We start from the raw sequence: 13,114 nt of genomic DNA on the forward strand, positions 1-13,114 counted from the left end.
CTCCAGTCAATAGCTATCAAAAAAAAACCCAACACATAGCTGAGGTCCATCAAACTTGCACTCTGATGCAAACCCTTAACAGTGACCTCAAAACACTCTTGCATCAACAGATCAGCACATTTAATGATCACATTTCCTGGGTATTTGGGAAGTTATTCTGCATTAACATTGCTGAGGTTGCCACTAAGATTTGGTCATAGAGTGCAAACCTGAATGAAGCTGGAATAATATTTTTTAGTATTTGGGTCACCTGTGTCTGCCCCTGTGAAGCCTACCTTCAGACTTGCCAACATATGACAAACAAGTGAAATGAAGTATGCTTCACACGATAATACACAGATTATAGTAGTTTTTAGGTTAAAAAAGATGTTTTCTTACTGGATCCCCCACTGTGGGCTGTTAACAGGGTTTAACCCTGGCGTTTGAGACTCAGATCAGTACACTTGAACTACAGGAGTAATTACTAGTACGTGAACTATCTCCTAGAGGACTTGATACACTTTCAGTGGGTTGGTTGCACAGCTATTTGTTAGTAGTAGAATGGAGGTCAGGAATCCTAGGGGCAGATCCACAGCTGGTGTACATTGCATTGAAGTCAATGGAACCATGACAGTTTACACCAGCTGAGGATCTGGCCCCTGGACTCTAACCCTGGCTCTGGGAGGACAACATGGTGTAGTAGTGGTTAGAGATAAGAGAACCAAAGCACCTACATATGGATGAATTGATCTGAAAGGCAACATAGCTAAAAGTCAGGCCTAACCCCCTTCAGGGCTTGTCTTCAAGGCAAAGGTTAGCTCAAGTTACTCCATTTGAGCTAGCCACCTGGAGTGAGAGAATCCACACTGCAAAGCTACACAGAGTGATTGGATTAGAAACACAAATGTGCTAACAGGTCACAGCCAGTAGCTACATCCTCACTGCACTGCTAGCTTGGGCATCAGCAGCACTCAAACTTCAGTCCATATCCCTTGACAGACCAGCTAGCTTGAGTTTGAAGCACCACTTCACTTGAGCTGGAGATGTTTGTGTGTAGACAGGAGTCAGAGTGGGGTGACACCCAAATTATACATTGAGCTGACATTACAGTTGATACAAGACCTCAGAAACTTGAGCTGTATTCCCAATTTATTATTAATAATCATGTTTACTACCATAGTGCTTAAGGGACCAACCTAAAATGGGGTCCCATTGTGCTAAGTCAGTGGTAGGCAACCAGCAGCCCACTGGCCACATGCAGCCCATCAGGTAATCCGACTGTGGGCCATGAGACATTTTCCGATGAACTGAGCTGTAGCTCACGAAAGCTTATGCTCAGATAAATTGGTTAGTCTCTAAGGTGCCACTAGTACTCCTTTTCTCTTTGCGAATACAGACTAACACGGTTGCTACTCTGAAACTCATTTTGCTGACATTGACCATCTACAGGCACGCCCTCCCACCCAGCTCCCAGTGGCTGTGGTTCCCCATTCCTGGCCAATGGAGACGATTGTGAGGGAGGAGCAGGAAGAGGGTTGGAGCAAACAGCCAATCAACACAGGGCAGAGAAAGTGCATTCAAAACCATTATTGTTCTAAATAGCACAAGTGGAGTAATGTGTAAGACAAAGATCAGATCCCAGAAGGTTACCCATTTTTGCTAAAAGAGATTTAAAAGAGATGAAACACCCCATGGATTTCCTAATGCAGCATTCTGTCAGATCCATAGGCATTAAGATCGGTGATCTCTCGCTCTCAGACCTTGACTATGCAGATGGTGTTCTTCTTCTAGTACGAAGCCCTGACAGCAGAGGCGGATTAGAGATTTGTGGGGCCTTGGGCCAGAGCAAGTGGGGGCCCCTCCCCATCCCTTCCACCTGCAATCCCTCCCCTAAGCCCCACCCCACACTCCTGCTTGGGAAACAAGGTTGGGGCACGGGGACTTCCCCTGCCTGCCCGGCGCTCCTGTGGGGCAGTGGGGTCAGGGAGTGGGGTCAAAGCATGGGGGCTTCCTCACTCCACCCACCCGGCACTCCTACCAAGGAGCAGGGTCAGGGCACGGGGGCTTGCCCTGCCTCACACACCCTGCACTCCTACCAGGAAGTGGGGTTGTGGCGCAGGAGCTTCCCCTACTCCTGTCAGGAGTGCCAAGCGGGCAGAGCAGGTCAGGGCACGAGGATGCCTCAATTAGCCAGGGCCCCTGGGCACGGGCCCCATTGACCCAGTGGCTAAACTGCCACTGCCTGACAGATTTTGCAAGGCACTCCAGCAAATGGAGGAGTCAGCTAAGGTTGGCCTCCACATTTTGCAGTAAAGGACAAAGCTGCAAAATCTAGGATCAGGTCCACCCTAAGGATGTAAATATTGGTTTAAAAAGTTAACCGGTTAAATGATTAAAATTATATTGTTTAACTGGTTAATCATTAACCGGGGTCACTCCGGCTGGCCTGGTGCAGCGGAGGCTGGGGCTGGGGTCCTGCCGCATCTGCAGGGCTGGGGTACGGCTGGCACGGCCAGGGCTGTACTGGCCTGCCCGCTGCGGCCAAGGCTGGGGTTCCACTGGCATGGCACAGCCACAGCTGGGGTCCCACTGGCACAGCGTGGCTGAGGGCAGTCGAGCCTGCCCGGCATGGATGGGTCTGGGGTCCTGCCGGCCCGGCCAGGGCTGGGGTTGCTCTTGCCCAGCGCAGCCATTTTTTTGTTTTGCATTGATATTATCCCTGTAAAGTTCCATGATATTATTCCTAATTACTCACTCCTTTTTTGAAATGTACATCATTCACTGGGGTTTCTGTTTATCGTCTGCCTACAGACTTTGTTTTACTTTGAGATTCAGTTCTTCTTCAGAGCAAAGACCAAGTTTGTTTTCTGCCTTTTTACAGGCCTTTCTCTGATTTTATGAGGGAAGAGACCCACAGTACGTGTTTGGTTCAACTTATTTAATGGTGTTATTCTTTTCCAAAGAGAGAAGGAGAAGCAGTAAATTAATTTTGCTGGGCAAGAGGGGAATCTGAGGCAAACTCAAACTGCTGCTTTGGTTTTGGGTGTGAGCCTGGAATTCCAAAATGCATGGAAGATGGATAGAGACTATCCTAGAGCACAGGTTAATTCTCCATGGGAAGGCTTTCGACAGAGACCCATATGACATTTTCACAAGCAAACTGGGAAAATGTGGTCTAGATGAAATTACTGTAAAGTGGGTTCACAGCTGATTGAAAGACCATACTCAAAAAATAGTTATGAATGGTTCCCTGTCAAAATGGGAGGGCGTATCTAGTGGGGTCCCACAGCGGTCTGTCACTATTCAATATTTTTATTAATTACTTGTATAATGGAGTGGAGAGTATGCTTATAAAATTTGCAGGTGACAAACTGGGAGGGATTGCATGTATTTTGAAGGACGGGATTAGTATTCAAAATGACCATGACAAATTGGAGAATTGGTCTGAATTCAACAAGATGAAATTCAAGGAAGAAAAAACCCCAAATGCACAACTACAAAATGGGGAATAACTGGCCAGGTGGTAGTACTGCTGAAAAGAATCTGAGGGTTATAGTGGATCATAAATTGAATATGCGTCAACAATGCAATGCAGTTGCAAAAAAGTCTAATATGATGCTGGTGTGTATTAATAAGACATGGGAGGCAATTGTCTGCTCTATTCAGCACTGGTGAGGCCTCTGCTGAGTACCGTGTCCAATGCTTGGTGCCACACTTTAGGAAAGATGTGGACAAATTGGAGAGTCCAGAGGTGAGCAACAAAAATACTAAAACATTTACAAAACCAGACCTATGATATGAGGAAAGCCTAAAAAACAACAACAAAACACTGAGCACGTTTAATCTTGAGAAAAGAAGCCTGAGGGGGGACCTGATAACAATTTTCAAATATGTAAAGGTCTGTTATAAAGAGGACTGTGATCAGTTGTTCTCCCTGTCCACTGAAGGCAGGACAAGAAGTAGTAGGTCTGATCTGCAGCAAGGAAGATTGAGGTTTTCTAACTATTAGGGTATGTCTACACTACGGAATAAGGTCGAATTTATAGAAGTCGGTTTTTTAGAAATCGGTTTTATATATTCGAGTGTGTGTGTCCCCACAGAAAATGCTCTAAGTGCATTAAGTGCATTAACTCGGCGGAGCGCTTCCACAGTACCGAGGCTAGAGTCGACTTCCGGAGCGTTGCACTGTGGGTAGCTATCCCACAGTTCCCGCAGTCTCCGCTGCCCATTGGAATTCTGGGTTGAGATCCCAATGCCTGATGGGGCTAAAACATTGTCGCGGGTGGTTCTGGGTACATATCGTCAGGCCCCCGTTCCCTTCCTCCCTCCGTGAAAGCAAGGGCAGACAATCATTTCGCGCCTTTTTTCCTGAGTTACCTGTGCAGACGCCATACCACGGCAAGCATGGAGCCCGCTCAGGTAACCGTCACCCTATGTCTCCTGGGTGCTGGCAGACGTGGTACGGCATTGCTACACAGTAGCAGCAACCCCTTGCCTTGTGGCAGCAGACGGTACAGTACGACTGGAAGCCGTCATCGTCATGTCCGAGGTGCTCCTGGCCACGTCGGCTGGGAGCGCCTGGGCAGACATGGGCGCAGGGACTAAATTTGGAATGACTTGACCAGGTCATTCTCTTTAGTCCTGCAGTCAGTCCTATTGAACCGTCTTATGGTGAGCGGGCAGGCGATACGGACTGCTAGCAGTCCTATTGTACCATCTTTTGCCGAGCAGCCATGGGATGTGGATGGCATGCAGTCCTTCTGCACCGTCTGCTGCCAGCCAAAGATGTAAAAGATAGATGGAGTGGATCAAAACAAGAAATAGACCAGATTTGTTTTGTACTCATTTGCTTCCCCCCCTCCCCTGTCTAGGGGACTCATTCTTCTAGGTCACACTGCAGTCACTCACAGAGAAGGTACAGCGAGGTAAATCTAGCCATGTATCAATCAGAGGCCAGGCTAACCTTCTTGTTCCAATAAGGACAATAACTTAGGTGCACCATTTCTTATTGGAACCCTCCGTGAAGTCCTGCCTGAAATACTCCTTGATGTAAAGCCACCCCCTTTGTTGATTTTAGCTCCCTGAAGCCAACCCTGTAAGCCGTGTCCTCAGTCGCCCCTCCCGGCGTCAGAGCAACGGCAAACAATCGGGCATCTGAGAGTGCTGTCCAGAGCAGTCACAATGGAGCACTCTGATGGGGCTAAAACATTGTCGCGGGTGGTTCTGGGTACGTATCGTCAGGCCCCCATTCCCTCCCTCCCTCCGTGAAAGCAAGGGCAGACAATCATTTCGCGCCTTTTTTCCTGAGTTACCTGTGCAGACGCCATACCACGGCAAGCATGGAGCCCGCTCAGGTAACCGTCACCCTATGTCTCCTGGGTGCTCGCAGACGCGGTACGGCTTTGCTGTACAGTAGCAGCAACCCATTGCCTTGTGGCAGCAGACGGTGCAATACGACTGGTAGTCGTCCTCGTCATGTCCGAGGTGCTCCTGGCCACGTCGGCTGGGAGCGCCTGGGCAGACATGGGCGCAGGGACTAAATTTGGAGTGACTTGACCAGGTCATTCTCTTTAGTCCTGCAGTCAGTCCTATTGAACCGTCTTATGGTGAGCGGGCAGGCGATACAGACTGCTAGCAGTCGTACTGTACCATCTTCTTCCAGGCAGGCAAGAGATGAGGATGGCTAGTAGTCGTATTGTACCATCTTCTGCCGAGCAGCCATGAGATGTGGATGGCATGCAGTCCTTCTGCACCGTCTGCTGCCAGCCAAAGATGTAAAAGATAGATGGAGTGGGTCAAAACAAGAAATAGACCAGATTTGTTTTGTACTCATTTGCCTCCTCCCCTGTCTAGATCACACTGCAGTCACTCACAGAGAAGGTGCAGCGAGGTAAATCTAGCCATGTATCAATCAGAGGCCAGGCTAACCTCCTTGTTCCAATAAGAACGATAACTTAGGTGCACCATTTCTTATTGGAACCCTCCGTGAAGTCCTGCCTGAAATACTCCTTGATGTAAAGACACCCCCTTTGTTGATTTTAGCTCCCTGAAGCCAACCCTGTAAGCCATGTCGTCAGTCGCCCCTCCCTCCGTCAGAGCAACGGCAGACAATCGTTCCGCGCCTTTTTTCTGTGTGGACGCCATACCAAGGCAAGCATGGAGGCCGCTCAGCTCACTTTGGCAATTAGGAGCACATTAAACACCACAGGCATTATCCAGCAGTATATGCAGCACCAGAACCTGGCAAAGCGATACCGGGCGAGCAGGCGACGTCAGCGCGGTCACGTGAGTGATCAGGACATGGACACAGATTTCTCTGAAAGCATGGGCCCTGCCAATGCATGCATCATGGTGCTAATGGGGCAGGTTCATGCTGTGGAACGCCGATTCTGGGCTCGGGAAACAAGCACAGACTGGTGGGACCGCATAGTGTTGCAGGTCTGGGACGATTCCCAGTGGCTGCGAAACTTTCGCATGCGTAAGGGCACTTTCATGGAACTTTGTGACTTGCTTTCCCCTGCCCTGAGGCGCATGAATACCAAGATGAGAGCAGCCCTCACAGTTGAGAAGTGAGTGGCGATAGCCCTGTGGAAGCTTGCAACGCCAGACAGCTACCGGTCAGTTGGGAATCAATTTGGAGTGGGCAAATCTACAGTGGGGGCTGCTGTGATGCAAGTAGCCCATGCAATCAAAGATCTGCTGATATCAAGGGTAGTGACCCTGGGAAATGTGCAGGTCATAGTGGATGGCTTTGCTGCAATGGGATTCCCTAACTGTGGTGGGGCTATAGACGGAACCCAGATCCCTATCTTGGCACCGGAGCACCAAGCCGCCGAGTACATAAACTGCAAGGGGTACTTTTTGATAGTGCTGCAAGCTCTGGTGGATCACAAGGGACGTTTCACCAACATCAACGTGGGATGGCCGGGAAAGGTGCATGATGCTCGCATCTTCAGGAACTCTGGTCTGTTTCAAAAGCTGCAGGAAGGGACTTTATTCCCAGACCAGAAAATAACTGTTGGGGATGTTGAAATGCCTATAGTTATCCTTGGGGACCCAGCCTACCCCTTAATGCCATGGCTCATGAAGCCGTACACAGGCAGCCTAGACAGTAGTCAGGAGCTGTTCAACTACAGGCTGAGCAAGTACAGAATGGTGGTAGAATGTGCATTTGGACGTTTAAAGGCGCGCTGGCGCAGTTTACTGACTCGCTTAGACCTCAGCGAAACCAATATTCCCACTGTTATTACTGCCTGCTGTGTGCTCCACAATATCTGTGAGAGTAAGGGGGAGACGTTTATGGCGGGGTGGGAGGTTGAGGCAAATCGCCTGGGTGCTGGTTACGCGCAGCCAGACACCAGGGCGGTTAGAAGAGCACAGGAGGGCGCGGTACGCATCAGAGAAGCTTTGAAAACCAGTTTCATGACTGGCCAGGCTACAGTGTGAAAGTTCTGTTTGTTTCTCCTTGATGAAACCCCCCGCCCCTTGGTTCACTCTACTTCCCTGTAAGCCAACCACCCTCCCCTCCTCCCTTCAATCACCGCTTGCAGAGGCAATAAAGTCATTGTTGCTTCACATTCATGCATTCTTTATTCATTCATCACACAAATAGGGGGATGACTACCAAGGTAGCCCAGGAGGGGTGGTGGAGGAGGGAAGGAAAATGCCACACAGCACTTTAAAAGTTTACAACTTTACAATTTATTGAATGACAGCCTTCTTTTTTTTGGGCAATCCTCTGTGGTGGAGTGGCTGGTTGGCCGGAGGCTCCCCCCACCGCGTTCTTGGGCGTCTGGGTGTGGAGGCTATGGAACTTGGGGAGGAGGGTGGTTGGTTACAGAGGGGCTGCAGTGGCAGTCTGTGCTCCAGCTGCCTTTGCTGCAGCTCAACCATACACTGGAGCATACTGGTTTGGTCCTGCAGCAGCCTCAGCATTGAATCCTGCCTCCTCTCAACACGCTGCCGCCACATTTGAGCTTCAGCCCTGTCTTCAGCCCGCCACTTACTCTCTTCAGCCCGCCACTTACTCTCTTCAGCCCGCCACCTCTCCTCCCAGTCATTTTGTGCTTTCCTGCACTCTGACATTATTTGCCTCCACGCATTCGTCTGTGCTCTGTCAGTGTGGGAGGACAGCATGAGCTCGGAGAACATTTCATCGCGAGTGCGGTTTTTTTTCTTTCTAAGCTTCACTACCCTCTGGGAAGGAGAAGATCCTGTGATCATTGAAACACATGCAGCTGGTGGAGAAAAAAAAAGGGACAGCGGTATTTAAAAAGACACATTTTATAAAACAGTGGCTACACTCTTTCAGGGTAAACCTTGCTGTTAACATTACATACATAGCACATGTGCTTTCGTTACAAGGTCGCATTTTGCCTCCTCCCACCGCGTGACTACCCCCTCAACCTTCCCCCCTCCCTGTGGCTAACAGCGGGGAAAATTTCTGTTTAGCCACAGGCAAACAGCCCAGCAGGAATGGGCTCCTCTGAGTGTCCCCTGAAGAAAAGCACTCTATTTCAACCAGGTGACCATGAATTATATCTCACTCTCCTGAGGATAACACAGAGAGATAAAGAACGGATGTTGTTTGAACGCCAGCAAACATACACTGCAATGCTTTGTTCTACAATGATTCCCGAGTACGTGTTACTGGCCTGGAGTGGTAAAGTGTCCTACCATGAAGGATGCAATAAGGCTGCCCTCCCCAGAAACCTTTTGCAAAGGCTTTAGGACTACATCTAGGAGAACCGCAAATGCCAGGGCAAAGTAATCCTTTCACATGCTTGCTTTTAAACCATGTATAGTATTTTAAAAGGTACACTCACCAGAGGTCCCTTCTCCGCCTGCTGGGTCCAGGAGGCAGCCTTGGGTGGGTTCGGGGGGTACTGGCTCCAGGTCTAGGGTGAGAAACAGTTCCTGGCTGTCGGGAAAACCGGTTTCTCCGCTTGCTTGCTGTGAGCTATCATCTTCTTCGTCCCCAAACCTGCTTCCGTATTGCCTCCATCTCCATTGAAGGAGTCAAACAATACAGCTGGGGTAGTGGTGGCTGAACCCCCTAAAATGGCATGCAGCTCATCATAGAAGCGGCATGTTTGGGGCTCTGACCCAGAGCGGCTGTTCGCCTCTCTGGTTTTCTGGTAGGCTTGCCTCAGCTCCTTCAGTTTCACGCGGCACTGCTTCGGGTCCCTGTTATGGCCTCTGTCCTTCATGCCCTGGGAGATGTTCACAAAGGTTTTGGCATTTCGAAAACTGGAACGGAGTTCTGATAGCACGGATTCCTCTCCCCAAACAGCGATCAGATCCCGTACCTCCCGTTCAGTCCATGCTGGAGCTCTTTTGCGATTCTGGGACTCCATCATGGTCACCTGTGCTGATGAGCTCTGCATGGTCACCTGCAGCTTGCCACGCTGGCCAAACAGGAAATGAGATTCAAAAGTTCGCGGTTCTTTTCCTGTCTACCTGGCCAGTGCATCTGAGTTGCGAGTGCTGTCCAGAGCGGTCATAATGGAGCACTCTGGGATAGCTCCTGGAGGCCAATACCATCGAATTGTGTCCACAGTACCCCAAATTCGAGCCGGCAACATCGATTTAAGCACTAATCCACTTGTCAGGGGTGGAGTAAGGAAATCGATTTTAAGAGCCCTTTAAGTCGAAATAAAGGGCTTCATTGTGTGGACCGGTGCAGGTTTACATCGATTTAACGCTGCTAAATTCGACCTAAAGTCCTAGTGTAGACCAGGGCTTAGGGGAGTTAAGTTCTGGAATAGACTTCCAAGGGAAGTAGTGGAATCCCCATCATTAGAGCTTCATAAGAACAGGTTGGACAGACAACTGTCCAGAATGGTGGTTTACTTGAGACAAGGTGGGTGAGGTAACATCTTTTATTTTGACCAACTTCTGTTGGAGAGAGAGAGATGCTTTAAAGTTTTCACAGAGTTCTTTAGGTCTGGGAAACGTACTTAGAGAGTCACAGCTAAATACAAGGTGGAACAGATTGTTGAGTGTAAGTAGGTAACACATACTTCAAGGGACCATTCTCTCTCTCTCTGGCACAAGTAGTCTTAAAAGCTTTAAAATATATAAGACAGAGATGACAGTTGTTTTGATGTTCTGCTTCAAGTTCTGCACAAGATCATACTATACATCATGATGCTATATAGTCCAGGCAAACTTGGGGAGAAAAATGGTGCCATGGAGTCAATTAATTTCTCGTTCCAGTTCAAAAGATGAGATCCAAAGGTGGAGGGGACATTTTATGTGCAGATCTCAGGCTGATATTTGGCCCTATTTTATTTTAAATTTTGCAAACACTAGTGTCTCTACCTCTGCTACTAAAGGAACTTGAAATGAATGTAGTATTTTGCTTTACTTTATTATTGTGCAGCATTTAAGAGCTCTTTGGACTTGAGCCTTCCATGAGTAGTAAATTCTGACAGTTTCTCTGAGAAGCTCAGCAAGGAAAATGAATTAATATTTTATAATCTACATTTTCAGAGCCAGAGATTTTGAGAGTGATGGTCACGTGAAATAGTGTTAACAAAGGTATATTTAAGTTGCTAAGGCTACCAGACTATGGCTGACTGATTGATCATAATGACTACATGACAACACAAGGAGATTCTAACTTTATGTTAACATACATTGACTACACTGGCCAGGAGCCCAGTGAACATTAACAACAATGGGATCTTCTAGAACTTCTCAGTCTATTTGAGAAGCTCATTACACGTAAACTCATTTATTTACTCTCTCCCATTTCAGCAGAACAAGTGTCATAATCAAGCATCTAAAACGAGTTAAATTATAAGGCAGAGCTTGTCATTTGCTCACAGACATAGCATTAATCCAGTTGCTTTATACACCACAGATTTGTATGAACAACATTCATCTTCCATCAAAGACATGATCAGTTTCTTTGGATTTTCTATAGGCCAACTGTAGGGGAATACATTTTACAGGAAATCCAGCGTGTATATGTAACTTTTGATTACAACAATGGGAAAACGCATACTTTATTTTCCTCAGAGTAATGGGTGATTTAAAGAAAACCCCATTACACAGTTCCTTCAGAATATACCAAAAGAGCTATTAAAAGATATTCTGAGAGGTTCAATCAGCCTGAAACAGTTACAACTATAGATCTACTTAACTGAAATAAAACTCTGTGAGCAGCTGGCTTCCCCACCATGTTTCAAATACAATACACATAAATGGAAGTGGATCAAATCTTATCCCCATCTGGGATTTGGCTTTATTTACAAGAGGAACTTGAAATGAAACATCAAATCCAGCCAAGCCTTCTCTCCAAGGCTGGCAGCTCCCAAGGATCCTCCTCAAAAACTGCTCAGCCCATACCCTAGGTCCTCATTATAAAGCACTTCTACATCCTTTATATTTGTATGAGTATCAACAGACATGCAATAATGAGTCAACAAACCTCACTTACCATTTTCCTGCCAGAAAAGGTGTGTTCTTAACTCAAGTGAGCTAACTCGAGTTAACAAGCGTAGTTAACTAACTCACGGTAAAATCCTTGTAAAGATAAGCCAGTTTGTAGTTTACAAATGAATTAGGAGGTCAAGTTAAAGACAAGCACCCTCACTAAATTTCACTGAGTCTGGTATTTTCTTTTATACAGTCCCATTTATTTACAAGGAATGTACAAAGTCCTGCTTCACCAAATGCAGGAAGCACCAAAAAACAAGTGATAGTGTCTTTGCTTAGGGTATGACTACACTACAGCTATGGAGAATCTGCTTACAAGAGGAGACTTGAAGAGTTTGGCTTGTTTATCCTAACCAAAGGTTGAAGGAAGATAGGATTGCTCTCTGTAAACACATCAATGGGATAAATAGCAGGGAGAGAGAGGAGTTATTTAAGTTAAGGGTCAGTGTTGGCACAGGAACAACTGGATATGAACTGGACATTAACAAGTTTAGGCTTGAAATGAGACAATGGTTTCTAACCATCAGAGGAGCATAGTTTCGGAATAGCCTCTTGTAGAGTAGTGGGGGCAAAAACTCTAACTTGTTTCAAGACTGAGCTTGATAAGTTTATGGAGGGAATGGTATGATGAGGTTGCCTATAATGGCATATGGCCCATCCGTGACTGCTATTAGTAAATATCTGCAACTGCTGGAGATGGGACTGTAGATGGGGAGGACTGAGTTACTGCAGAGAATTCTTTCCCAGGTGTGTGGCTGGGCAGGAGGAAGGGTCTAACTCACATGCTCAGGGTCTAATTGATTGCTATATTTGGGGTCAGGAAAGAATTTCCTTCAGCTCAGATTGGCAGAGACCCAGGGTTTTGTTTTGTTTTTGTGCCTTCCTCTGCAGCGTGGGATATGGGTCACTCGGTGGTTTGAACCAGCGTAAATGGTGGATTCTCTGTAATGTGAAGTCTTTAAATCAATATTTGTAACTCATCCAGAGGTTATGGGCCTATTATGGGAGTGGGTGGGTGAGGTCCTATGGCAGAGGTGGGCAAAGTACGGGCCGCGGGCCGCATCTGGCCCACCAGCTGTTTTAAGCTGGCCCTTGAGCTCCCGCTGGGGAGCAGGGTCTAGGGCTTGCTCCGCTCCAGCACTCCAGCTGGGGTGCAAGGTCGGGGCCCGCTCCATATGGCTCCCAGAAGCAGCCGCATGGCCCCACTCCAGCCAGGGTGCAGGGGCGGTTGATCATGACTCCTGGAAGCTGCAGCATGGCCCCCCTCCAGTGCTGCAGCTGGAGAGCAGGGTCAGGGGCCGCTCCACACGGCTCCCAGAAGTTGCCGCATGGTCTCCCTCTGGCTCCTGTGCACTCCAATGGCCCCGCTCCAATGGTCCCCTCCGGCGCTCCAATGGGAGCTGCAGGGGCGGTGCCTGTAGGTGGTGCAGCGCGCAGAACCACCTGGCCATGCCTCCACACGGGAGCTGGAGAAGGGACATGCCATTGCTTCCGGGAGCTGCTTGAGGTAAGCGCCGCCCAGAGCCTGTACCCCTGAGCCTCTCCCCACACCTCAACCCCCTGCTGCAGCCCTGATCCCCCTCCTGCCCTCCAAGCCCCTTGGTCCCAGCCCAGAGCACCCTTCTGCACCCCAGCCCCAGGCCAGAGCCCACACCCCCAGCCAGAGCCTGCACCCCTCCTGCCCTCCAAA

This window comes from Lepidochelys olivacea (genome assembly GCF_965140295.1).
Source record: "Lepidochelys olivacea isolate rLepOli2 genome assembly, chromosome: 9".
Classification (NCBI taxonomy): domain Eukaryota; kingdom Metazoa; phylum Chordata; order Testudines; family Cheloniidae; genus Lepidochelys; species Lepidochelys olivacea.